This window comes from Cottoperca gobio, chromosome 24, assembly GCF_900634415.1.
Source record: "Cottoperca gobio chromosome 24, fCotGob3.1, whole genome shotgun sequence".
Taxonomy (NCBI): domain Eukaryota; kingdom Metazoa; phylum Chordata; class Actinopteri; order Perciformes; family Bovichtidae; genus Cottoperca; species Cottoperca gobio.
In genome coordinates, this window is record NC_041378.1 from 20,579,701 (window position 1) to 20,606,417 (window position 26,717).

General features: G+C 40.8%; 1 protein-coding gene across 5 annotated transcripts in view; it reads right to left on the bottom strand.

Moving 5' to 3' along the window:
• fynb (FYN proto-oncogene, Src family tyrosine kinase b) overlaps window positions 1-18,900 on the bottom strand; it is a 72,377-nt gene extending 53,477 nt beyond the window's left edge. For 3 of the 5 annotated variants that reach the window (XM_029425805.1, XM_029425804.1, XM_029425801.1), the window contains exons 1-2: window positions 18,744-18,900; window positions 6,212-6,280 (exon numbers count right to left, since the gene is read on the bottom strand). The gene's annotated coding sequence lies outside the window, so the exon portion shown is untranslated. Of the gene's footprint in view, window positions 1-6,211; window positions 6,281-18,069; window positions 18,098-18,743 lie in introns of those variants that run through there. The other 2 variants (XM_029425802.1, XM_029425803.1) reach the window with 2 other exon arrangements.
• Between the last annotated feature and the right edge of the window lie 7,817 nt (window positions 18,901-26,717).

A 26,717-nucleotide genomic window follows, 5' to 3' on the forward strand; every position in this document is an offset into this window, starting at 1 on the left:
AACAAACAGCCTGTCAAGTTGTTACAGCAGAACTCTGTCGTGCTTGAGTCAAGCATCAAACATAACTAGCCCCAATCAATACATCTATAAATAAAAATGACACATAGATTATAACATTAGAGGTCAATGTGACAAGTTGGAGCTGGGTTTTGTCTCCTGGCCTTCAAAAACAATACACCCTGTCTGATCAAAGCATCTGTCCTTGCAAAACGAAGCTTTAAGTCCATATTTAGCACCTCTTAGACTTGATTATGAACAAATTAGACTTCTGGTCACCACAGTAATATGAGAGAGAGACAGGCCTGATGTAATTTGCCGCCGTTGTCTTTAGTAGGTTTGTATCAAGGCTACAGCACAACACAGCAGGGGGGCTCCATTAAGATCCATCAACAGCAAATGTCTGATGAGAGCTATGATGCTGATGTAGCAGTAGCAACATGCTGGGATAATAAGAGCACTTGTATGGTCAGACTGAAATCATACATTTTTAAAATTCAAATAATAAAAGAAGGATATGAAATGTAAGCGACAGGTAAAGATTACAGTGCCAGAGTGTTGTTCTCATTTACTGTGTGAATGCACACTTTAGATACTCTGACATACTCTGTCCCACATCCTGCTTCCTGTGTTTGCTTCATGTTTCAAATGTTTTCTATACATTCAGAACTGTGTCATGGTTTAATGCGTCACGCAGGTCTCCCTTTTGTGCCGAGTAAAGTCTTGAAATTAAGAGTTTATTAAATCCATGGCAGATTAAAAAGCCATTTACTGCAGCCACTATTCCGTCTTCAGCCTCTTCCCTGTGCGGCTGTGGATGTCTACAGCACAATGTCTTATTTTAAACTATGTGTTCACGTAGACAAACCGTAGTACATGTGTACCTGAATGATTAAAAAGTATGGGTATTTTTATCTTCAAAACCTTCAACTTTGTTCAAAGACTAAAATCAGAATTGTGCTATTCTTTGACTATAGTTTATTTAGGCAAAGTTCTGTTTTGTAGAATAACGAGTTAATATTTATAAGTAAGTTATCAACAACAGTAGAGTTTTGTTAGCAGTACTAAGTACCTGGCATTGTATTGGTATTAGAATAGAAATACTTCTAACAATTTGCAGCTTTAGTAATTGAAGATAACAGTTTGTAATGTCTTTCTAATTGCTCTCAGGGAGAGGCAAGCTCTATCCTGAAAGACTTTAGGAAGAAATCTACATGTCTGCAGACAGGATGAGGTCCCAGCCTCCTCAGCCGCTGCTCCTCTCCCATCAGTGGCTGTAAATCAGCCGCGGCTTCTCCCAGTAGTCAACACACTGAGGTTAAAGTAGCACTAATTCCTGCGGGGCGGCTCATTAAGCTGCTGGCTTAATCCCTGGGGACCCAAGGTCGGCATATGGCCGCACCCCAATGGCCGCACTCACTCCACCCTTAGCTCCACCATTATAATTAAAACCACGTCACAGCTAAACCTCCAACATGTGGAGCGCTGATGAAAACTGTGGCCGATTATTGACAAGCCAGACTGCTCTGAGCAGAGAAAGCTAGCGCAACATCAAAAGTGCTCTCTTCTTAGTGTTGGTGCTGGTGCTGGCACCAGTTAACAGCACTGAAACACTTGACAACCTTCAGTCAGTAAACTGGTAAATAAGACATAATGACAAATCTGAGCAGGAACACTGACAACACTTAGATAACTCAAACTCTGTGTAGTGACCTCCAAGCCCCACGGGATTTATGGTGTTTCTGCCCCAGAGATTTTCTTTTTGTGAGTTAAGATTTGCAAACCAGAAATGTTTCTGTGCTAGGTTTTCAGTCCTGCCACGGCCAAGTGAAAGACTCCATTGTTCTGAGTCTGTGCATCCATGTCCATAATATGCCCATCCGAGTGTGAAGCCATTAGAAGGCCTGGTACTCCCAAAGCAGCTCTCAGCAGACTGGCCAGTAAGTCTAAAGCTTGTCAATGAAGAGCCACTGCTGCTTTTTCATACCAGCCAATACAAATCTCTGTTCATTTTCTTCTCCCAGGCCATATGGTGGCCTCAACACTTAATCTGCAAGCACATAGACAGGGAGATCACCTACTCTCTTATTTTTGTAAAGATGCACTTCTGTTGTGTTACTAACACACAGCAGAGACCAACAGCAAAGATAACAGGGTGCCGTGACAAGTGACAAAATAAAATACACTCACAAGTAGATGGAGTTGACTTGCAGGACATTTCTGAGACATAAACCATAAACAATTGAACAGATCCAAAGCAAGTCATTAGTATGCTGCCAGCATCCAGCCACTGTAGCCAGCTGTTGGTGGCAGCGCTGAAAAGAGAGAGTTCATAAACTTTAAACCATGTTACTTCCTCATTCAAGCCAGTATAAACAGACAACACGCAGCATAAATATCCCAGTCCTCTCTGAAACAAACTTTAGCTTTCTGAGTTTCCTATGCCCATCCTGGCCTCTTTTCTCTAAAGTAAGATGGAAGGATGAGGGATGACAGAGAAGATGAAACATCAAAATAACTTTTGTAGATTAAAACATCTTGCAGGTGGTCAATCATCATACTTCTTCTTGCTTTTTTTCCCTCTTCAACTCCTTCAGATTTTATAATGGAAGAAACATTAAAGGGTTAAGAAGGCAGCTATTGTACACACACACACGCACCGCTAAACACAACAAACGACGCTATGCCTCTGACAATAACTAATAATATTAATTTTGATGGTGACAAGAGACTTTACTGCGCTTTGCTGTCATTATCTGTCACGCTAGTTTGTGCCCTCTTTTCTCTCTCTTGTGCTTCACAGGGGCTTTACACACACACACACACACACACACACTTTTGGCAGCGCCGAGTCAAAGCATGCCTCGTTGATTTGCGTTTCCATTTCCAATTTGAATGCACATCCTGCAGACCCGTGATGAGCCCCTTCTCCCCCTCAAACGAGCATGTGTGTTTGAGACTCCACTCATGCTGTGCAGGAGAGCAGAAAGTTGCTTTCTGATGTGTGTGTGTGTGTGTGTGTGTGTGTGTGTGTGTGTGTGTGTGTGTGTGTGCGCACAGCTCTCAGTACCTTTGGAACTTCTAACTGAATCTCTGTGGTTTGAAGTTTGGTTTCCCGCTCTGTTATCTGTTTCGTGTTCACTTTCAGGTGTAAGTTACTGCTGATGAAAACCTAGCATTTCCTCATTTTGCTGTTTCACATTAAAAGCTTTTAAATATCAAAATAATGGGGGGCTTTTATTGAGAAGAATTTATTTGAAATTAAATTGGTTTACCGTTGAATTAGCAGAGCTTTTCATTAGCGGATATTCTTCACTGCCAGCAGCACAAAAAAACAATAACATTCAATTACTGATTTGGATGTCGATTACCATGGCAACAGTGGAAGCTTGGAAGCCTTCGTGAAAAGCCCTGAAGCTGCCGTCACATGATAGGACATGTTCACCATCACCAAGACTAGGGCGCAGAGCCTTGCGGTGAAGACAGTAGTTAGTTTTAACAAGGGCTCACTCTGGGCTGAAACTAAGAATTATTTTTATTATTGATTATAGATTTTATTTTCTTGATTCATTGATTAATTAATGGCTCTATAGAAAGTCAGAAAATAGTGTCAAATCACAGTTTAAAAGAGCCTATGTATCTTTTAATTCACCCATCTACACTAAATCTACATCATCAATACATTTCTTTAAATGTGTTTCTATAGGATGAACAATAATCATATCTACATTCTACAATATTTGGCTGCACATGAACATCACTAATGGATATGTTTTGTGTGATGTCTCAGTGTGCAGTGTTGACTGAGGCACACCACGGTGGCACATTGATGATTCTCTCAGCAGGGCAGCGGCTGCTGCTGCAGTTGATTCGCTCCTCAACAGTGTGGTGATGGTAAGATGAGAGATGAGCTCTGACATGAGTGGATCTGATGGTAAAGACAGCTCTGGCTATGACGCTGGAAAGACTCAGTGCAGGGACACAGGGCAGGATGAGAACCTGCTGGTGACGGCTGTCAATGTGTCACCCAACGTTTCACCCAATGTTTTTTCAACGTTTTTGAGGGTGGCTACAGCCCTGACCCTACACAGATCACTTAATTAGGCGGAGAAAGGAAAGCATGCAGAAGGAAAATGCCACCAGATGTGTCAATATAATGGAGTGAAGTTTAACTAGGTGCATTAGCAGCACCACTTCTGCCCACTGACTGCGTCTCCTTACCATCAGGCAAACTGACAACCACAATGGAGCCACAGTCTCAGGGCAGCACTGACATTTCAGTGAATTATTGTGGAGGTAACGCATTGGGAGAAAGAGAGCAAGAGAAAGTATGCGAGTATGTCTCATGAGTGCAAATCATTCTAGAAATGAATATCAATGTCTCGGATAATGTGAGGATAATTACCACTGTGCTGTTTAGCTCTTCTTTCTGAAAGTCTCAGCGGCAGAGAGAAGTGGAATCATGAAAACATGATTGGAATTGGTGATTCATCTTCTGTTTCTCACCAGCCTACAATAGCACCCACCTACCCAACACACACACACACACACATACACACACACACACCTTCTTCTGATGCCTGCTGTGTACTGTGGCATTTCTTCCACGCCAACGACACCTTACACGTCAAAAAAAAGCTGCGTCACATCCAAAACTCTGCAATGAGCCCGCTCTGCTGGCTGCATCTCTGAGCAGCAGCACCATAGGAAACTGGAGCACACATAATAAAGGAGCTATTAGCGCAGCATAATGAATACACTTGCTATGAATGTCGGTTGCTCAGCAGACTCTTGTTTCCTTGAAGAATTCCTTGTTCAGCTCGTTTCCACGAACTCATTGAAGAATTTGACCAAAAAACCCTGCTCTCTATTTATAGCTGTTTGTCGGTTGCTTGGCTGGGGTTTTTACAATGTGCCTCCTTTATCAGCAGGGTGGGTTTGATTGTTGGAGGCTCCACGCACAGAAAGCTACAGACTGAACAGACATTGACATCTCTTTGGCTTCAAAATAGGTTGCAGAACAAGTGAAGCTAATAAATGCCTGTTGTGTAAAAGAGAACTTCACAACTAAAATATGATGATCTAGCAGCTGTTTCCGTACAGATGGGTGACAAATGAAAGAACCAACATAAAGTGTCTTTATAAGTATGTTTTAGCAGTGTATGTGTGTTCCCATTCCCAGGTTCCTTGAACCTAAATCTCCAAAATGTCTCCAACACTCTTTGTCATAGAAACTTCCAGTCTCTGCGACTCTACTGGAGGGATGAACAGCATTCATGCAAAACATATTCCCTCATGTGGTGCTTGATGGTGGCAGTGGAGACAGCTGTCTAACATGTTAGAGAACCAACACAATCCTTTTTATCAAACCAGGAAGCCATCATGCCCTGTATGGAATCATCTGCATTTATTATGTTATTTTTCACCCATCCCTTTATCAAGAAAACAAGTTAGTTTTCATTTTCTTGATTTATCTTTGGAACGTTTTAGGGGGTCCTGACAGGTTGGGAGCAATAGCATGTTTGGTACAGACATCAGTGCCATCGCGTCCCTCACGCCAACACGGATTAGGTATGAACCATCACATCTTTCATCTGCTGCAATATGTTGCGTGGGATAAGAAAATAAAACACTAATTGCGGGGGATACATGCAGTGTGTACCGGCTGACCTCACATTAACCCCTGCAAGTCAACAAAATGAGTCTCATGGTGAAAGTGTGAGAGTTGGCAGCCCTAAGTGAATGCACCTGTGCACGTAGATCTGAGAATTACACACACAGCTCAAGTTTTCGGTACACCAACGTCATACTGCTAGGGTTTCCTTTTATGAGGGCATACATGCTGACCAGTGTGGAATATATAGTCTAGGCTAGTGCACCACAGGTATGTGCATGCGCTCTGGACAGCAGGCTGGCCTCTGGCGTCAATCTCAGCTAGTGTTGGCCAGCTGGTGGGTGTCTGCGTGTAGTTTAATGCATGTATCTGTGCTCTGCTATTGTAATGACACACATGCACACAAGACAAGGAAAATCCTCCAGAATGAGCGTGTTTTGCAGTCTATCTGCTGTCAGTATTTACACAAGGTTATCGTAACACGGCAATGTATGTGCATGCAAGAATACGCGCCTGAATTTATCTATAATGAGGACGTTTGTGTGAGGTTACAAATATGTGTGAGAGTGTATGAGTCAAGAGGTGTGTGAAGAGTCCTACCTCTGGTTTTCAGCGTATCACAATTTTTATTTCCTCCACATTGCTTTGTGCGCCGCCAAAACAGAGGCCCTGCAGGGACACAGAGACGCTCAATTATTCATCGTCCCATTCAATAAAATATGAATATCAACTACATGTGCCAGCCGTCATTCACAGTTCTTTGCAAAAATGGGTCTTGGAAGTTTTTCCCAGAATTCTTTGGGAGGACGCCAAGGGACTGACAGCCTCAACTTCTAGTACAGCATGTTTGACCTACAACCATGGTGATAAAACATGAGACGTGTGATGAAAGATAGAGAGGAAGAGGCTGAAAAAAAAAGATTTGCCCAGCTGGAAAAAATGACCACAATCCACTTAAAATTGAAATTAAAAATCTCTCCTGACTGACACAGAAACAGTCACTGTTGTACCGACACAGTGCTGCAAAAGCCTGTGTTATGGCCCCGTTTCACTGCTCTCCAGGTTTTCTGGCTCTCCAGCAGGCAGCTGGATTTTACAAATTCATTCATTCACTTCTCCAGGTGTGAATGAGAAGATGCTGTTAAATGTAGGGCATCACAAGCAGACTTTGAAAAAACCCCACTGAATCTGTTAAAGGACGAGAATAAAGAATAAAGAATAAAAGACTGCAATAATGGCAGAACAAAGCCATTCATTACCTGCCTGCCTGTCTGTCTGCCTGCCTGCCTGTCTGTCTCTCTCTCTACTGTGAGATAAATCTGAGGGGTCTTGATAAAATGAATGCAGTATAAAAAACTAAAGAAGAAAAAACTAAGTTCAGCAACACAAATGTGTATTGATATTCTGGACTTTTCTGTAATTTGTATTTGATAATTTAATAATATATTTTGCATTTCTATCATTGTTATTCATATTTATACAAGATGTCAAATAATGCCCAATTAATACCACATGTACAATTCCTGATCTTTCGCATCATTTCTTTTTTGTTTCTTAAAGATGTTTTGCCTTTATTGACAGTCCAGATGAAGATAGACAGGAGGGGGGTGACATGCAGAACATGGAGGGATCAGGACCCGGGCCGCTGCAGTCCGGACTGAGCCTGAGATACCAGGCACCCTCATTCATAACACACATACACGCCATTGGTTTTTATCTTCATTACAAATAATAAATAGGTTAGAGACCTAAACATAAGGCCACAAATAAGAAACCACATAATAAGATTAAGGTTTAAGGTTAGTTTTCATTTACTTATCCAAGTCAAGCCTGAAGCTCGTTGGATGTTGTCATCACTCCCCAACAGAAACAACATTTATTCATTTCTACTGTAATTTATTGTTGTTCATAAAGTTCCTATATTTTATACTTTGAATCGCCATTTCTCTTTTGCAGTTATGTGACAACTGTTGAAGTTGACATTGTTGTAAAGCTCTATTTCTACTCTTATTTGCATTTATAACTTACATGACTTATTCCTGTTCTGTCATTAATATATAAAAATAAACTTATGATAACTCTCAACATGAGAGATTATAATTGCTGTATAGACATCTGAAACATAACAAGGGCCCCACATTTTTGGTTGGTAACAAATTACTTGTTTTTATTTATTGTATTTTAGAAGCTTATCACGTTTAAAAAAAATAAATGAAAAAGTACAACGGTCCCTCTTTCCACCTCTACTGTAGGTAGACTGCAGTACAGCCATAAAGAAAAACACCATTCTGTTAAATAAAGTCTTTCTGCCTAATATTTTAGCATTCATCTGATGCACTAACTCGCACAACAGAATAAGTGCTTCGTAAATATAAAACAAGGGCAGGACATAGATAAATCTGCAGCGGGCGTGGATAAACTTCCCAGTAGCTGCCAGCAGCTCTTTGACTGACAGTAGACTGACACAATCGAGTCATTGTGTGGCAGGAGGGCCGGGGTTAACTGCATGGCGCGCCTCCTAACTGCCCTTTATTTACAAAAGACACGCTGTTACTGCTGCCAAATATGTTAGAACCCATTAGCTGCTGATTTGACTTTAAAGCTCAGCCCCACTAATCTAATTTAATCTGTCTCTGCAGCTTCGCTGATTGCTGGAGCAGAGCGGTAATAGTGCTGCAAGTGCACGCAGGTTGCAGTGATGTGATGCAACTAGTTGTTCCACACCCACGTGGAAAGCTGCTGCTGCTGCTTTGTGTATGTGGTCGTCTATTACATGATCATTTCCTGTTATTGGTGTGAATGAGGCCTAACAAACGAAACGGATTTTATAATAACAAGGTCAACGCATGTGAAGCAGGGCATGATGGGAAACAACCTGATATACATTATTAAATATACATTTGTTTGTGTGCAGCTTGTTATTTGGCAATGCAGAATAATATGCTCAAAGGGAATGTCCCACACACACACACACACACACACACACACACACACACACACACATATATATATTAAATAAACTACTATAATTAAGTTGTTTTAAATCCCCCAGTGTAACAGGTGGATGTCAGAGATGTGGATGTAGTGAAAGAAATGAAGCATGAATGAAGTGCTGACTGCTCTGGCCTCTATGTGGCTTGATAGATAACACAGGACAAAAAGAAGAAGAGACAGAGGAAATCAGAAAGAATAAAAAGCAAACATAACAGGATGAGGTGAGATTTGCTTTGACACTCTTCCTTTCCAGTTAAGTCTGTGCTGTTATGTTCTCCTATTTCTGAATGACATCATACACCTGTGCACGCTCATCTGGGCAATTCAATTCAGCAGGTCAGAAAGTAAGAACAACGTTTACTATAGTGGGATGTTATTCAGTGGTATTTAAATGTTCAGCCAGAAACAAGCTGCTTTTCACTCGCAGGTCTATTTTGGCGATCATAAGAACTGTGAGGGAGTCTCAAAATACTGGAGCTGACCTCAGTGTGCGAGTGAAACATGTGATTTAAGTCTTCTTTACCGGCAGAAAATTGCCCTTTGGCCGCTGCACATGTTGGCGTCCTTCCTCTCCTTCGCTCTCTTGCGGTCGCCCGATGCAGTCATGGCGACGGGCTCCCAGCAGGCTTTGCTGTGAGTTTGTGAAGCCCCTGGCCCCAGAGGGATAGCTGACTCGCTTTTTTCATCAGCAGCCCCTTCAAATAAAACATAATGGCACTGAGGCTGCGGGGGAAAGTCATTCAGCGACACAGAGCTGTCACATGACCGGCCGAGGCACAACAGGCTCAGTCATCCTGCTGCTGCAGATGAGTGGGCCATGAATGGGCCAGACACACAGCAGGATCCATAGAGCTGCCAGAGGGACAGTGGGCAGGAAGGCAGGCACTGCATGTCCTGTACTTTGCAGCCAGAAAAATCAGGCTTTGGGCAAATTTACTTTTTCAATTGCCCATATTTGCCCCCCAGTAGAGTCACTACCCATCAAAATCAATGCAGCAGAGATATAGTTTTTTTATTCCATTCATTCTTATTCCTGTCAAATACCCACAATGCAACTCAGCCACTGACAGCACATACAGAGATTCAGGTGTGTTATGCTCGTAGCAGCTAATGTATGCAAGCCCCCAGGAAGTGCATCAGGCAAACTTTTCGTAATGGCCAAATTGTGGAATTCAAACTTCCGTGTCACTCACGTGATGCAATGGGGCCAAAAAACACTTGTTTCCATTGACTTACATTGGGGAAGAGATGTCTGTAAGTCAGCATATCATTTATTTTGAGGTGACTCAGCTTCCCAGTACAAACACTTGACACTTTTATCTATTTATCATTAGGTCCTAAAAGTTGTAGAATGCGGCAACAGCTAAATCCAGAACTATTTCCGTGCCTCCATTCATGTGACTGAGCCGAGACCGTTTAAGACGGAGCTGCTTTACACTTGAAAGTTGAGCCATTTTGGCTTCATGCGCCACTGAGCAATTTTTATAGGAATGAACGGGTTGAACGGTTCTCTTCATACATATATCCATGGATGTATCCTGCAGCAGAGATGAGCAGCGGGCTACAGACGTCTCTAAGATCTCTACTTTCTAACACCACACCTCCACATTGTTTTACTTTTCAAACCTGTCGTATTCAACCGATGCTGACTCAAGTGACATCACTTGAGGACATTGATCAGACTTCACACAGCTCCCTCTGGACACTAAAGGCTTTAAAAAAGATTCAAGAATCATTTGTTGTCATTCTGCAACACAGGGTAGCACAACGAGATGCAGTTGTAGCTCAGTCCGTTATGCTACACAAGAAAAGCATGACAAACAGAACAGAACAAAAACAGTTGTCCTATCAAGAGGAATACATTTCTAAATAATTCATCACATAGAAAAAGATTTTCAGCGATAGGGCACGCTCCCTCCCTTTGAACAAAGCCCTTCACAATCTTTAGGGGCCTGGGCCAAGTCGGAGGTGCCCGTGCTGGGAAATGAACCCAAGTCTCTGGTGGTGGGCGACAGCTTTTCATCTGAGCCGCTCAGACACACCATGCCTTGTGCAGTTTCAAATAAAACTTGCCGTAAGCCACCCACTTCTGGTTCATTTCAGGGCTCGTCTCTAAAGGGTAAGTAGGGCACTTTGCCATTTCAATAATAGCTGCATTTGCAAAGCTTACAGCTGCGGGCGAGAGCCTTTACATGTATTTACAGCAACCTAGCAGACTGTGGGGTAGTTCACTAGTGATAATACTGTATAATCAGCTGCCTGTGGTTTTCTGAAACATTGTTATGGAGTTCACGGTAAAGACATGAAATACTACAACACTAATTTAATCCACAATATTTCCTCATGAGCCCTGACCGATGAGATTTGATTGATAGGACGGAATGCCAGTGGGCTGAGAGGCTGACTGACAGACAGTCTGCTGAGGAGTGGATAAAAATGGACAATTATCCTCCTCCTCTACTCCATCTGCACTGACTGGCTTCATATACACTATGAGAGGGATTTGCCAGATAATAAAAGCATTATGGAGGAAGAGAGATCTGTCCCTGAACAACAACAGTTGTGTGGATGTCATTTTACACTGAGGTATTGATATATATTATCATCTGGTACCTTTTCTGGAACATCACTGGAGAAACCGTTAATAGGTATAATAACCAAATAGCTGTGTTTGGCTAATCCAGTGAATTCAATATTCGACTAATCAATTCATCACACTGATGCAAAAATCATAAAATAAAAAAGTCACTAACATTTAGCGTCACTCAGATCTGAGATCTGTGTTTTAGAGGGAAACAAAAGTGCTTTCTGTTTAAGGCCTGGAGTTTAAATACATACATATTCAAAGGCTATATCTGCCACAACAAAGCCACCCTGTGCTGCACATGGATGATGCTGTTAGAAAGAAGCTATTATGTATTATGGTTTCTATGAATTTCAATGTGGACTTGTGCCATTTCTGATTTCCATGCAGTACCCAGTGGAAGGGAGGCTGTTTATATGTAGAATGCATTCATCTCCTCTCAGATAGTGACTGTGGAGAGCTTTCACTGCAGTATGCAGTCTCTGAACTCTGCTGCCTGTCTGCCCTCTGTGTTACGCTCCGCTCTCCTTTTGACTGTGCAGCGTCATTTCTCTGCATTGCTGATGCAGCTGCAAGATGCTGACAAAGGAGATGATTGCTCATTCTGGCAGTGGCGTCATGCTGGGCCTTCACTGTCACAGGGCTTTATCTTCAGGATGATCTGTCACATGTTAAATAACCCCCAAAGCCAGAGATGGTATTCATACTGTGGCCATTTTGAATATAAAGTGTTTCCGCAGCTAACAATTTGCCAAGAACTGCAAGGAGAGGAAGAGGGAGTGAGAGGGCACCTGGATGTGAGCCAGAGATGTGACCCATGAGCAGATTATCATAGGTCATAAGAATGCAGCGCAGTGACAATACACACATACAGCAGACGTATGTAACACGCTGGGTCACATGCCGCTCTGTTTATCACTGTGAGTACACAATCCAGTCTGCAGTGTTGTTCACACACTTCACTGATGTGCTCATAGAGTAAATACTTGTATTGAACTACAATATTCCTTTAAAAAGGTCCTGTGAAATGTTGTATATAGTGAGTCTGTCTTACTACAATAATCACAAGGCATATCGTATATACTCTACATCAGCTATTTTGCACAGCATGTGTGGTGTTTTAATGGGTTTTCCCATCTTCAAGGCAGCAATTCATTAATTGACTCCCAAAATCAACTGGCAGACACTGCAGTGTTTCCCCTACCATTGTCTTGGCAGGGCGCTGGGCTCCGTTGGCAAACTGCCTGAAATTCAAGGTGTTTTTCTCGAATAAAAACAATATTTCTTTTTTATTCACAACTCACTTTTCACATTGACAGGTGCTCTTTTATTAAATCAACTAAACACTTATGCTATTGATCTAATTTATGTGCACTTTTCAGTTTGTACTGTCTACTTTGCGCATTCACATTCTCTCCTTCGCAATCCCCCCCCCCCCTTAATTGCTAAATAAAGGGTATGTTGTGATCGTTTGAAGGACGCAGACGTTACGCCGAACACGCCAGACATACACAGTTCGTATGGCAGAAACATGCCGGCGTATATGAAAATGAGCTGAAAATGTGTCAGAGTCCAAATACGTCCAACTTTTCCACAGCGGTGTTGTAGCTGACGTATACATAACGAGTACATAATGAATTATTATACGTATGTCAAACATTGCTAGCGTATCACTTACCTATTTAAAACGTATCAGAGCGTCTGGCCAACGGAGCTGGAAAAGTGCCATCTGGTTCACGTCATGCTGATGCTGGAGAACGGGTAACATGCTGAACGCTAGCTGTACTGTAGAAACACGTTTAATAAGTTACTCCGTCGTCAGGCATAATGTTAATATAGGGTAGGAATAGGTTATCCACTCATTATCAATAAGTTGTCTGTGGGATTCACCGTCAGCCGACGTAGCCGATATCTAACGTACCTCTAACGTAGTCACGTAGGTAAGTATTCACGTACGTATTCCGTATTCACGTATGTCTAACGTAACGTCTGCATATCTTATGAAGCACACGTCGGGTACGTCTGGTAATTTCGAACATGCTCAAAACATCAGCATTCAACAACGCACCCCAGCGTAACACAGTGAGCTCTTAACGAATACTACTTATACCTTACCTTATATCTACGTAAACCAGCATGTTGCCGATATTTTGTATACGCCATATTTTTGTATATCTTATGCATTCGTTGGGCACTCGTCTGATACATTTTGTATTAGGAAGTGATGCGCTATCAATAGGTTAGACACGTGTATCTGTATATGTTCACTGTTCCGATCCGATCCGATGAAAAGTATTTGAAAACAATTTTGAAACAATTGGCAAAATAATCAATATGTTCATCGACAACATTTTCAAATGTTTAATTGTTTGTCGTTGTTTGTCATATATCAAGAACACAGTTCCAAACACACGTTCAGCTCCTCCGCTGCTTTTCTTTGTTTAAAGCTTTGCAAATTAAACATCTTTGGAATTTGGACTCTTGGTCAGACCAAATGTATGTGAAGACGTCATCGTAGACTATTTCATATGTTAAATAAAGAGAATAATCGACAGATACATCAAAATAATGACTAGTTGATGCCGTGAACATGATGTTTAATAACTGCAAGATGGGAAAATAAACTTTGGAAAAGGATGAAATAGACGTCTTAGAGCGTATGACTCCATGCATCATGCTATCTCTCTGCTGCTCCTTCAACAGCACATGATGCCTTGGATCCACACACCCACCTGCTAGAGGAACCTGCCACAACCATTCCACTGCTTCAGCAGCAGCATCACCTTTAGGGTTGGGTGGTGGCCGGCACAATGAAAAGGTTTTTGCTCGATTTATTCAGCGCCAAGGTTTTAAATATAGACCAAGGCACTCCAGTGCACTAATGCGCTTCTGAATAAAGGCTCAATGGACTTGAAGAGATTAAGAAAAAAACAAGGAAGATAAAAATGGAAAATGTTGAGCAGGATATAAGAGAAAGCCAAGCTTGCTGGTGCTCTCATGCCTGGCCTGCACTCCAGATGTAAATGAGCAACTGTGATTGTCTCCAGAGGAAATGAAGCCACACTTGAGGACCAGTAACGGACTTCACACATTTTGAGCCAACGCACTCATAAGCAAGCACGAAGACGAGCCGTAGCAGGTGGAAGTGGCGGGCTGATAAGGGATTGTGCGTGATGCTATCAGCTGAGAGGATCTGTGTTTCTCCTGCTCATTGAAGCAAGACAAACAACTCCTGCCAATTCAATTCATTTGAAGAAACACCCCAAAGACAGACATCTCCGTGGGCCCCGTTTTGACAAGCTTTTATCCAAGTGTATCCCTTTCACACATCATTTCCTCCCTTGATATCACTGCTACAATGACCCAGAGGCACATGCCTGGCTGGCAAACATTTGAATGAAGCTGATGGATTGTGAAACAGGTTTTTAATTAGCAGAGTGAAGAGAGAAGGATCAGTTGTGATATGGAGATTCAGAGGTGATCATATGATCTGTAGCTCTGCGCTCACATGTCAGCATACGTCTGCACCGCCTCTGTCTGTCATAGCCTGCATTCATTCCTGGTTCAATATTTACTCATCTGTAACAATAAGTTCATTTGCTGGAGTCTGCGAGTACGTCACGACTGAGCCACAGCAGGGGGGAAAGGACAGGCAGAGAGATAGACATTTCATCCCTCTCCTCTGGAAGCGTGACACAAAGGACGACACTGTTGAGATGTCTTTCTGACCTCGGAGGTTCTGGCGTGACGCTGAGTGTAGAGGAGCAGCTGACTGTGAGCCAGGGTCATCTGACCCACCGCAAGCTCCTTGTGATGTCATCCACTGCTGCACTGGAGAGGAGGGGGCTTTTTTCTAATGAGACATGGGGGGGGGCTACATTACTCATGTGAAAACATTGGGTTTTATTTTTTAATCAGCAGACTTTTTAAACTAAAAGATTGAGCTTTGCAGACAGAGAGTAGCACACTTGACATGCATTTAGATGGGCATGATGGTTTTCACTGTATTATACAGCATATACATAATCTCCTCTTACTATCGTATCAACTGTACATCTAAGAAAGCTGTATACACTGCACACATACTCAATTCTTATTCTAGAATACTTTGCACTTCATCTAGAAATGAATAGAATATTTTACCATTCGCTAAAGAAGACGAGAGAAAGCTCAGAAAAGCCACCAAGTGGAACTTTGAACTATTATGTTCCCAAAGGTTAAGAATGAACTAACAAACAACACATAACAATTCATTCATCATTCAAGTCACTTATCAAGCGAACATGCCAAATATTAGATGGTTCCTGCTTCATTTGCTACATTTCTCAGCTGCTTTATCCACAAGACGAGCAATTTAAATGATTCATATCAGAATTTGAATATGATCCACCCCAAAGTGTTTTTATTATTTCTAATTTCAGCTCTTCAAGCCTATAGAAACGCTTCAAAATCAAACAATCTGGGGAAGAGAAAATCACTTTCATGTCCACTCTGAGGCCATGAGACTGTGAGGTTAGGACTGTATCTGTCCTGAGAAACAACCAGACAACATCAAGCCCACTGAGGACCAACACGCACTAAAGTGAACAGTACAGTAACTGAGGAAACATGTTGTTAGTCGAGAGGGGCTCTGTACGTTATTCTTCAACATCCTTCTAAAGAAGGTTAAGAACACATTATTTCATAAAAGCTTGAGGAAAATGAAACAGTTCTTGGGGAGAAATCAACTCAATTGGAGCAGATAAAGAAAGGTGGATGTTTGAGAACTGTGGGACAGTTTGGATACAGTACCGAGACAAAGTACAAAGGGGACACCTGATGAAGCCTCAGAGCTCCATGCATACTACTGTACCCTCTGTGTCAACTGGTCTCAGTGTTTCCCCTACCATTGTCTTGGAGGGGCACGTTTCAGTTTGTACTGTCTACTTTGCGCATTCACATTTTCTCCTTTGCTCCGTTTTGCGAAGGGCGGGGCTTCGCAGCTGACACACACCTACACGTGCACACACACCTACATGTGCACACACACCTACATGTGCACACACACCTACACGTGCGCACACACCTACAGAGCAGAAGAGAGGAAAGAACTAAAGAGAAACCGTGCCACGCACGCACGGTGAGCACCCCTCCAAAGCAGTAAACCTAGGGGAAACACTTGGTCTGTTCTCATTTCATTGAGAATTACTTTGAGAATATGTACCATTAAACTAAAATATTAAGGCCTGATGATGGTCCTGCTCTAGTTCATAATTGTGTGCTCACATTAAGTATTTTATTAGTTTGTGTTCATCCGATCATCACATGGCAAGCTTGAGGCCAGGAAGTAGTGCACATTGTATGAGGGTGGGAAGAATAGGGGGCAAATAGGGGCCCAACTGCTATGTTTTGCCGAAGGGCTGCCTAGCAGATTATTCTGGCCTTAATTAACACAACAATTATTACAATCTACTACTGCATGAGCCTTCATTTGTTCTACTGTCCGCACCTCCTCCCCTCTGTGTGATAACAACCTGCCTGATCAGTTTTCTGCTGCCAACACAGTCTCTGTGTGACCTGTGATTAGCAACGCGGTGCTTTGGCAGCGTTTCACCACTGTAAGGAGATGAGAAGCCGTTTAAAGCGGTCTGTCTAACTGGGCCTACATGCTAAACACAAGCGACTCTCATCAGTGAGACCGAGCATGCCTCGTCCTATTGTACGGCAGCGAGAACAAAAAGGAGCAGCCCTCAACTCACAGCTCACCCTGACAAGCTTTCTTTTGTCAGACAGACTGGATATCTGTAATACAGAACTTTACTGCAAAACAGTTTTCACACAAATGTGGATGTAAAGGCTTTTATTTGATACACGTAATTTTTCAATTGTGTGGGATTAATGCTGACTTCCAACAGATATCAAATAATTAGGATTTGTTAAATCCAGATCTTCAGACCTCTAGAACATGATGTGCACTGACCTGTCTGTGTATTCTTACTACATATAGGCCTACTATACAACAGCTTCTACAATTAATGATATTTCTTAAAGCACGCTGGTTCATGTGCTTGGTTTCTGAGACTACTACCTCTCAACAGAGATTATCCCGGCAGCCTGGGGACAGCCATCCGTAAAGCTTTACAACACACTGTGCTTCCATACACTGCACCTACAGCACCTGAACTCAGCAGGTCGTATCATCACATGGTTAAAAAACAAGCAACTTTGTCTTCTTGGTGCAGAAATCTTACACTTAGTGGAGAACGCAAGCTGTCTGCCAGCTGCTGGCACTGCTCAAAACCTAAAGAAGCTGGCTTCTGAAAACAGGAATAATATTACTTACTTAATTTAGGAATCTGCATTTCATTGTACCAAATCCAGTTTCTGCACTTTCCCCTTGAGAGCCACCTAAAAATAATTTATTACAAGTGGCATGTCTTGCAGTCTGTCATATGTTGTAAATAGAGGCTGCTTCATTAAGAACAACTTCTAATAGAGAGAAACACTGATGTAAGAAAGAAACTGTTGGGCCGACAATAAAATCAATTTGACTAATTTGGCAGACACAATGCGTGGAATGGCTGTGGATCAGACTTGGCCAGGTTTCATTGGCCAAAGGCAAGATGGAGGGATGCCTGTTATTCTTTTAAAAGGTGATAGAGGACACGAGAGCAGTTAACCCCAATTACCAAAGGAAAGGAAGGAGAAACTTCCCTTAAGAGGGCCGTCATCATAGGAAGCTATTCATGATCTCAGCACAGCGCAATATATAACTTGTTGAGAACAATACAAAGTGGGGATACATCATACATGTGTTAAACACCATGTTCAGAAATCACATCCAAATATTCAGAAATGATAGACAGCTCGGGTACATAGTTTCAAAGTGATGCCAACAAACCTTTCCAGCAATATGTGGAGAATTGCAACCTGGTCCTCAAAGTTCACTGAGCACTATGGTTCCCCTACTGCATGCAGAAGAGCCTGAATGCCTCCCAGATGAGAGCGCCACTGTCAATAATGTGAGGTTGTGCCCTTCATCTGACTCCACTGAGCAGCAGCAGCAGCAGTAGGAGATGATGGAGATGCTGCTGCTGCTGCTGCTGCTGCTGCTGAGGATGAGGATGGTAAACAACCGAGGAGAGGAACTTAAAGCACTGCGCCAAGATGCTTTGAGCCTCCTGTGATAACAAACAGCGTTTCCTTGTGTTCTGACATTGACCGTGGCTAACATCACGTTACTTGTTTAACGTTGATTAGCTTCGGGTGCTGTTTCTTCACTCCAGTCACACAGGCTCTCTGTGTGTGCTGCTGTGTATATTTCATATTTCACTGACTACACATCGCATAAAAACAACCGTCGCGTCACCCAGACAGCCTGTCACACAGAGGACGTGTAACGTTAGCTAGCTAACATGCGAAGCACCTTTACGTTTAAGAGATGTCAATAATAATAATAATAATAATAATAATAATAATAATAATAATAATAATAATACCTGGAAAAATCCAAGTAAGTCATTCAGAGATAGAAGCGAGCTGAATGAGGAGTAAAATGGAAACAGTCAATCTTACCAGTTCAAACGCGTCTAATAATCCGCAGCTCTATATTCCATTGCCGTTATGAAGAAATGATTTGACATAAATAAGAAGGACTCTCTGCTGATGTCGCCGTGCTGCTCGTCGTGGCCGCTGCGTGTGATGGCGTTAGCTCTGCAGGGCCACAATGAAACTACTGCTGCCTTCACGAGCTGTCGGAAATACCAGGATAAGGCAGGAGAACACAACCTACATGAGCCATAGACAGTAACGTTGTAGGTTACAAAGAAGATTTATGAGGAATATTTGAGGAAATAGGAAAAGAAAGTCCGTATTGTTCATTGTTGCCGAGCTGTTGAATGTGATGTTTAAAGGACAGAGGACACACATGTCATGATAATGATTTATTATATAGTTTGCGGATTTATCTAAACAGCCCATATTACAAGAATTAGTCTAGGCAAATGAATCCTTTGGTATATATTTTCAAAAATCAAACAACTCCCGCTTTGGCACTTTTGTTTGGTAATTTGTTGCTTTTACCAACACATTTGATTATCCTTACAACTCAAAATACAGAGCTTTTCAGAAGCAAGTAAAATGCGTACAACAGGCCGTGCTTTGACTGGCAGGACACACGTCCAATCAGAGGATAGCAAAGGTGGGTGGGACAGGAATGGAAGTGGTAAGTGTGTAACCAGATACCGAAATCACAACAAAACTAATATATTCTAGACTTTGACTATATTTCAGAGCCTTAATAACATAAGGAATAAAAACAAACAAAAATAAAGGTAAAGGTCTCCAATAGAAATAAATTAGTATTGAAGCTACCTAGTAATTCAGTTTTGTTGTGATGTTTTGAAAGTTACATTTCTGAAAGGTCTAAATGTATTTTTTGTTATAGATGGCAGATGATCTGCTAAATGTCTCTTTCACTTCTAATAAAGTGATTAACAGCTGTATGAGCTGCTGTGTGTGTTAAGTTTTGCACTTTATGTTGGAGCGCCATCTTCTGTCTACACGTAGAACAGCAGCCAACTGCCCCAGGACACAGCTGAAAACTTTATCATTTATTAATCCATTTTCCTTCAGTTGTGGCTAACAGTATCATAGTAGTGTAGTTATATAGAGTATCTCACAACTCACATCCACAACTCCATGAACGGGACAGGACATCCCTGCTTAAATAGCCACTGACCTGACTGAATCTTTATTGTAAGTCTAAATGCTCAGATAATTGAAGTAGCAGTTGCTGTCTGATGTCTGCAGGCTGGTCGCTCAGTGTTGACACACACAGCTCCTAACTCCTAACAAAATTGAGTTATGCATACACTACAGTGATGTCACCCAATGGCTTGTGGACTACAGTTTAAACACTTGAGTTTGTTACGTGTGTAATTTATTTTTTGATGGGTTTAATGTTTTATAAACCTTTTTGCAAAATAAAGCACTGAATCTTTCTACAAAACCATAATGTAGACAGAGCTGTATAAACCCAGTCTCATGATGTAAAGTAGTGACGCTGTTAGTTACACGTGTTGGACATGTCAAAATCGACTTTAGCTCCACCCTTCGTTTCCCTCTGGTCATGTGTCCTAGTTTGGGAAGAAGTGCAGTTGCCCAACAAGCAATTGTTTTCTCAAAACTAATTGTAAAACTATTTATTTGGTTACCATATTCATTTTGTAGTCAGATTACGGTCATCTATTTAATTCAAATGTATCCATTTTATCCTGAAAACGTAACCTTATTTTGTAGTCTTGTAGACATTTTAAAATAAACACAAACTAGCTACCAGCAGAGTTACTTCCTGCTGTCTTATCACATAACTAAAATGAGCCTCTTCCCACAACCTAGTGCTTGTGTAACCGAAGAGGATGACATCAATTCTGTTAATGCACAAGTCAACAAAAACACTTTTGTTCGTCAGTGTGGTGTTTATAGCTTGCGCCGCTGCCCCCAAGTGACCAACAATAATGAATGAAAGCATCTTTAATGCCTGAAACATACTGTAAGTCACATTCATGTAATGTCAAGCGTTGTATACAAAAATGCGTTACTTGAACTTCTTGTGTGAGTAACTACAGCAAAGAGGTGCAACGTAAGAGCACAAAGCTGTATTTGCATTTGGTCTTGTACATCGGTCACAGCACTAGCTTCACAGTTTCTAACTGTAATGGCTCCTTGAGGACTCATGAGTTTTACCTCAACATCAATAAATATGACTTTGAGAATGTGAATAAGAGTAAAATTTGTGTTCAGAATCTGGGTATTTTACAAAGACGCATAAAAAAAGTCTGATCTTGACTTTCTCTGGAAGCCTTTGGAATAGTCCACATGAGCTGTGGTAGTGCACACTGCTGCTGTTGTCCATCAGTCTGTCATGCTGCTGCCAACATCCGCTTTCCCCTTCACTCCGCCATTCTCCTAACTGAAAAAGGAAAGATGGAAACATCTGATCTAAAATCAGCTTCAAGCCAAGTACAACTGAAGAACAACTGCATGGTCTGGATAACAATAGTCTGGTGCTCAGTCTTCAAATTCGATTTCGTTTAGAATAGTTAACTTGTTAACTTACTTAACTTGTTTAGAGTGTTTTTCTTTGCTGGAAGTCAGTCAAGGTGCAAGTCTGAAGTCATTAAAGTCCACACCTCTACTTCATTCCCCGATTCATAAACACAACATTTAATGATACAGAATATGAACTCGTGGTGATTTGTTTGAACCAAAAAGAGAAATAAGAGAGAATTGGTGAATGCCACACATTTTCCTCCATTACTCATAAGTGTCACTGTTTGTATGAGTGTTTCTTGCATAAGGCCCATGACACTGTTACAGCCTGCAGAACAACATCTACTTCAAGGCTGCAAGGAAACTACACTTTTCAGCAAAGAAGCTCAATAATAATAATTTTAATGTAAAGGCTATTAGAGACTATTTTTGCAGTAATCAACTTCTCATCACCTACGCAGCTACTCAATCTGTATGTGCTGTGTTGCAAGCAGGTAGCTAGCATGAGTAAAAAACACACATAATATTTGTACATAAACATTTTGTCGATCGACAGAAAATGTATCTATTTTGATAATCAATTCATTGCTTATGTAATTCTTCAAGCTAAAATGACTCAACACTACGTTGTTCTAGCTTCTCAATCCTGAGGATGTGCTACTTCTCTTTGTTTTATATGATAGCAAACTGAATATCTTCGTCGGTTGGCCTTGTGATGGTCATTTTCACGAAGGTGCTGATGATAATTTTTAGTTGAATCTGTTTTGGAGACATGTTGATTCAGCTGTTGAATTGTATTGATGTATACAGAGACATCTGCTGCTTCTCTTTGTTTAGCTGTATGTCTGCATCTGTGTCAGCCTGTAAATGTGTTCTCTGCACTGTGTGAGTACATTGAGTTACTGAGAGCATGACTCATGTTCTGTTTAAATGATTTCAAAGTGGATGTTATATAACACCATTAATTGTATAAAATGGATATTGGTGCAATATTTTTTTCCTACAAGAAATAGTGATCGTATCATAGTTGTCAATATTAAGGCTTGGTCTCTCTTTTCCCCCAGTAGGTTTGTTGATGTTTGCATTTGTTCATCTATCACTTGAGGTGGCACAGACTTTAAAAACAGCTTTCGTTAACTTTTAGCAATCTATTATTATTTCTCTGACATTCTAACTAGTATTCATGCTTGGTCAATCATAGCAGGTGGTGTTCAGGTGTTACAGGCTGCCTGTCTGAAATGTCCTTTTGTTGTGAATCGTGTTGTTTTCAAAATATCATAAAGATCTACATCAGCTGTAATATAGAGCATTCTGGCTGGCATAGGACTGTAATCTATGTTCATGTTATGTTGTGCTCACTGCACCTTTAACAGTAGCTGCTCAGTTGTCCTCTGTCTGAGTCTGTTGAGAAGACAGATATGTCTGAATAACTTAAGACAGAGACTTGGAGTGCTCCAAACAAAAGGTATAGAAGGCTGATTGCCTTCAAATGACTGTTATAGCATCACATCTCAATTACAACATAATCACATATGGCAGTCATAATCAAATCTGGCTCAGGACGCTTGTTGGGAAACTTTTTCAGGAACAGGAACACACAGGTGTGACAAAAGTCTAACACTAACAGAACAACCACAGGATGCAATATTTGGGCACTCAGGGAGCTCCAGAATGTGACAACAGGGTCAACCAAATTATTGTTTCATTTTCTAGTTAATGATTTGAGATTCTGTTCATACTTTTATTGTTTACATTTTTTCTTTGACAGATTGGCCCAGACCCTTATAGTAGGGGATGGACCATTGTAGACAGGCAAAGATTCTTGCACACAGTCTCTGAGAATTCTTCTTCACTGTATCACTGCTGACGAGCTGTTGTGCACCATGTATCGTGTCTGTGTGACTTTTGTGTGACTCTGTGTGGATCTGTGTGACTGTGGGACTTCTGTGTGACTTTTGTGTGGCTTTGTGTGGCTCTGTGTGGCTCTGTGTGACTTTGTGTGACTGTGTGGCGCTGTGTGAATCTGTGTGAATCTGTGTGACTCTGTGTGACTCTGTGTGACTTTGTGTGACTATGTAGCACTGTGTGGCTCTGTGTGGCTCTGTGTGACTGTGTGGCTCTGTGGAACTTCTGTGTGGCTTTTGTGTGACTCTGTGTGGCTCTGTGTGGCTCTGTGTGGCTCTGTGTGACTCTGTGACTCTGTGACTTCTATGTGGCTTTTGTGTGACTCTATGTGGTTCTGTGTGGCTCTGTGTGACTCTGTGTGGCTCTGTGTGGCTCTGTGTGACTCTGTGTGGCTCTGTGTGGCTCTGTGTGACAGAGTGTGACAGGGTGTGACTGAGTTTGACAGAGTATGGCAGAGTGTGACAGAAAAGACTACCAGTTTGCACTTTTATTGTTTACTTCTGATCCTTTGCACTGTTCAATAAAGTTCATCATTGTCTGCAATCATCAGTTCAGTCATTTCAGTCCACAAGAATTAACATAAATCATATTTTTGGGATCCGAATAAATGAGTGCAACTTTGAATGCTGTTGTCTCGTCACACATTTCTAACTTCTTTTATCTTTTCTATTTGAGTTTAGTTACTTTGTGATAAGTCACCCCTAATGAATGGTTTATAAGAATAATTTAATATCTTATAAATGCTTTTTCCATTTCTAATAAGACATCAGAAAAAGCTTGTCAATTATAAATAAATCATTAATAAAGGATTCTTATAGTAATCAATTGTTACAGTTGTACATTTTTTATTTCTATTAATTCATATATTATGAATCAGAATCAGAATCAGAAATCCTTTAATTGTCCCACGACGGGGAAATATACATTGTTACAGCAAAGAGAGTACACAATTAAATAGAATAGAAATACAGTACCAGTAATATAATATAAGTACAGTCACACATGACAGTGTAATTGCAAAAGTTATAAAATAGAATATTGTACTTGACAGCAATTTGACAGAAAAAGTTATAGAAAGTGAATAAAAAAAGTGAATAAAAGTGAATATTGTACGGGCATTGATAATTGCACACAGTGTTGGAATAGACTTTTCTTGGTGTGAAAGTAGAACTTTTAACACCTTAACTTTCAAACCTAAGAGTTGTAAATGTTGATTTATATTTTACATAGATTGTGGCGGTTGTTTCGATAATGTATACTTCATATTACCAGCTTGGTTTTCTGACCATGAATATCTCTAAATATCTCTGAATATCACTTAAAATGTCCAGTGCAATCATTCAGATTGATAATACATATTTTATTATTTATAATATGTGTACTTATTTTGTAACTTAATCTGCTTTTGTTTAGTGGTGTATAGCTAAACCTGCTCTAACATTTTGTTTTAGGGAGAAGGAGACGGAGGCAGAAGAGAGGAGTGCAGGGAGAGGATGGACAGACTCTTCTCTCTGCTGGAGAAACTTGTTGACAAATTAAATGTAAACTAATTTAAATAAATAATATATACAATGATGAATATACTGTGTATTTAATTTACATGAACTATAAATGAAAATGAATGAACACTTATTATGATTGATTAATTGATTTCAAGGTTCAAGAAGAATTTATTTAGTACATATGCTTTATTAATTTAGAAAAGGGATTATTTGAATAGAAAATGACCTATCAATGAATGGAAATGAATGATTGAATTATTATAAACAGAAAAGTATTATAAAACAATATAACATTTACAGTATATACCGATAAAGTTTGCTGCTGGACTTGGATGGGCTGCCACAATAAAGCCCCTGGTGTCTCCTAATGCATCATCTGGGGGGGTTCTCCAGAGTGTGTATGAGATGCCCCTCCACTGTCTAAAATACATTATGCGCCGGTGATAAAGCATATCTTCAATCAAGATTGGAAATAAAAAAATAAAAGTATTATCTCTGGGAAAAAATGGTAACCGGTGGTTGAGGACCACTGTGTTAAAGGGTTTGGGGAGTTTTTCCTTGCCCGCTTGAGGGGGGGGGCTTTTAAACGTGTTTTTTGTGTGATTTAAAAAAATAGTTAAATTAGCTCTGATTTAGGGAACAATTAATCTGAATTGCTGTCAGAGCTCCGTGCTCCGTGCTGTGTTGCAGTGGCGGTTCTAGAGCAATATCACTCGGGGGGCCTGGCTGGGGCCAAGTGTTTTGTCAGAGGGGCACATTCAACCCGGGACAAAAGAGGAAGCAATGTTCAAGCCTTAAATATTTTTAGTCAAGTATAAATAATGACGCACAACAAAAACAATACCATGATTGGTATGTTCCTGACTGATCTCCAGTGATCAATCATGGCATGCATGTTTTTATTTAGGTTCCCATGGTAACGAGTCAGACCGTTCATACTAGTGATGGGAGGTCCGACTCTTTTCAAAGATTCAGCTCTTTTGGCTCTTATGGCTCCCAAATGGCTCTTCTGGGACTTCTAATTTTAGCCTAATTTAGCAATTATAAATGGTTTGTGTGTTCATAAGCAATTTTTCATTCAGTATTTTCATAAAAGCCTTATTTTTATGCTTTTTTTCCGTTACAAATAAAAAATACATAGTTCCTATTGTTTAACATTTAATCAAACCTTTAAATTAACAATTTAACACAGAACCACAGCAAACAGATCAAATAAATAAAGGCTAAAGTCTTAACATTATGACACTTTAGATAGAAGCGTCTTTGAGTTACAAGAAAAGCGCTATACAGGTCTAATGTATTATTATTATTATTATTATTATTATTATTATTATTATTATTATTATTAATAATAAAAGTCTTTAGTGCAGTGCTTCTTTTTCGGTTTTCGCTCATTTCTTCACTTTCTCCCGACCTGTTGTATTTAAATCCCCTGTCTCTCTGTCGCTCTGTGTGTTTGCCCCCCTTCCTTCTTTCACATGATGGTATGATCCTAGTCTGTCCTCGCATGTGATTGACCGCATGGTGTGCCCGTCAAAATATATATTTTTTTTGTGTTAATTAATCGAAATTAACGCGTTAATTCAACAGCCCTAGTTAAAACATCATTATGAACTCTATGGGCTGGAGAAAAAAATTAATTAACATTCCCTCCGATATTATGAATCAAAGTCAAAATAATCGGCTAGTAGTTGGCGCCGACGCGAGTGGCAGCCTCTCCAGTAGCTCCGTGTTTTTCGTGTTGTTTTAGCACTTTAGTTGATTTAGTTAATTTGAATTGTCTGTAGTGCAGAACTCTATATATCCTATGGATATTGTATTTTACGATAAGCAACAAAGCGGCGGGAAACTTGTTTTTTCAAGGGAGAAGCTGCTTTCACTTCGCACAATGGGGAACACCGGCATAGTTCACCTCATACTGGAGGAGCTGAGACGGGCGTATCGAGGCTGCAGAGCTGGAGCAAAGGTAAAGGCTAAGCTAGCGGCGAAGCGGTGGAAGTGCAAGCCCTCTGTTCCATCGATAGTCATGGGGAATATGAACTGTTTAACCAACAAGACTGACGAGTTGGCTGCCCTTGTGAGGAATGAC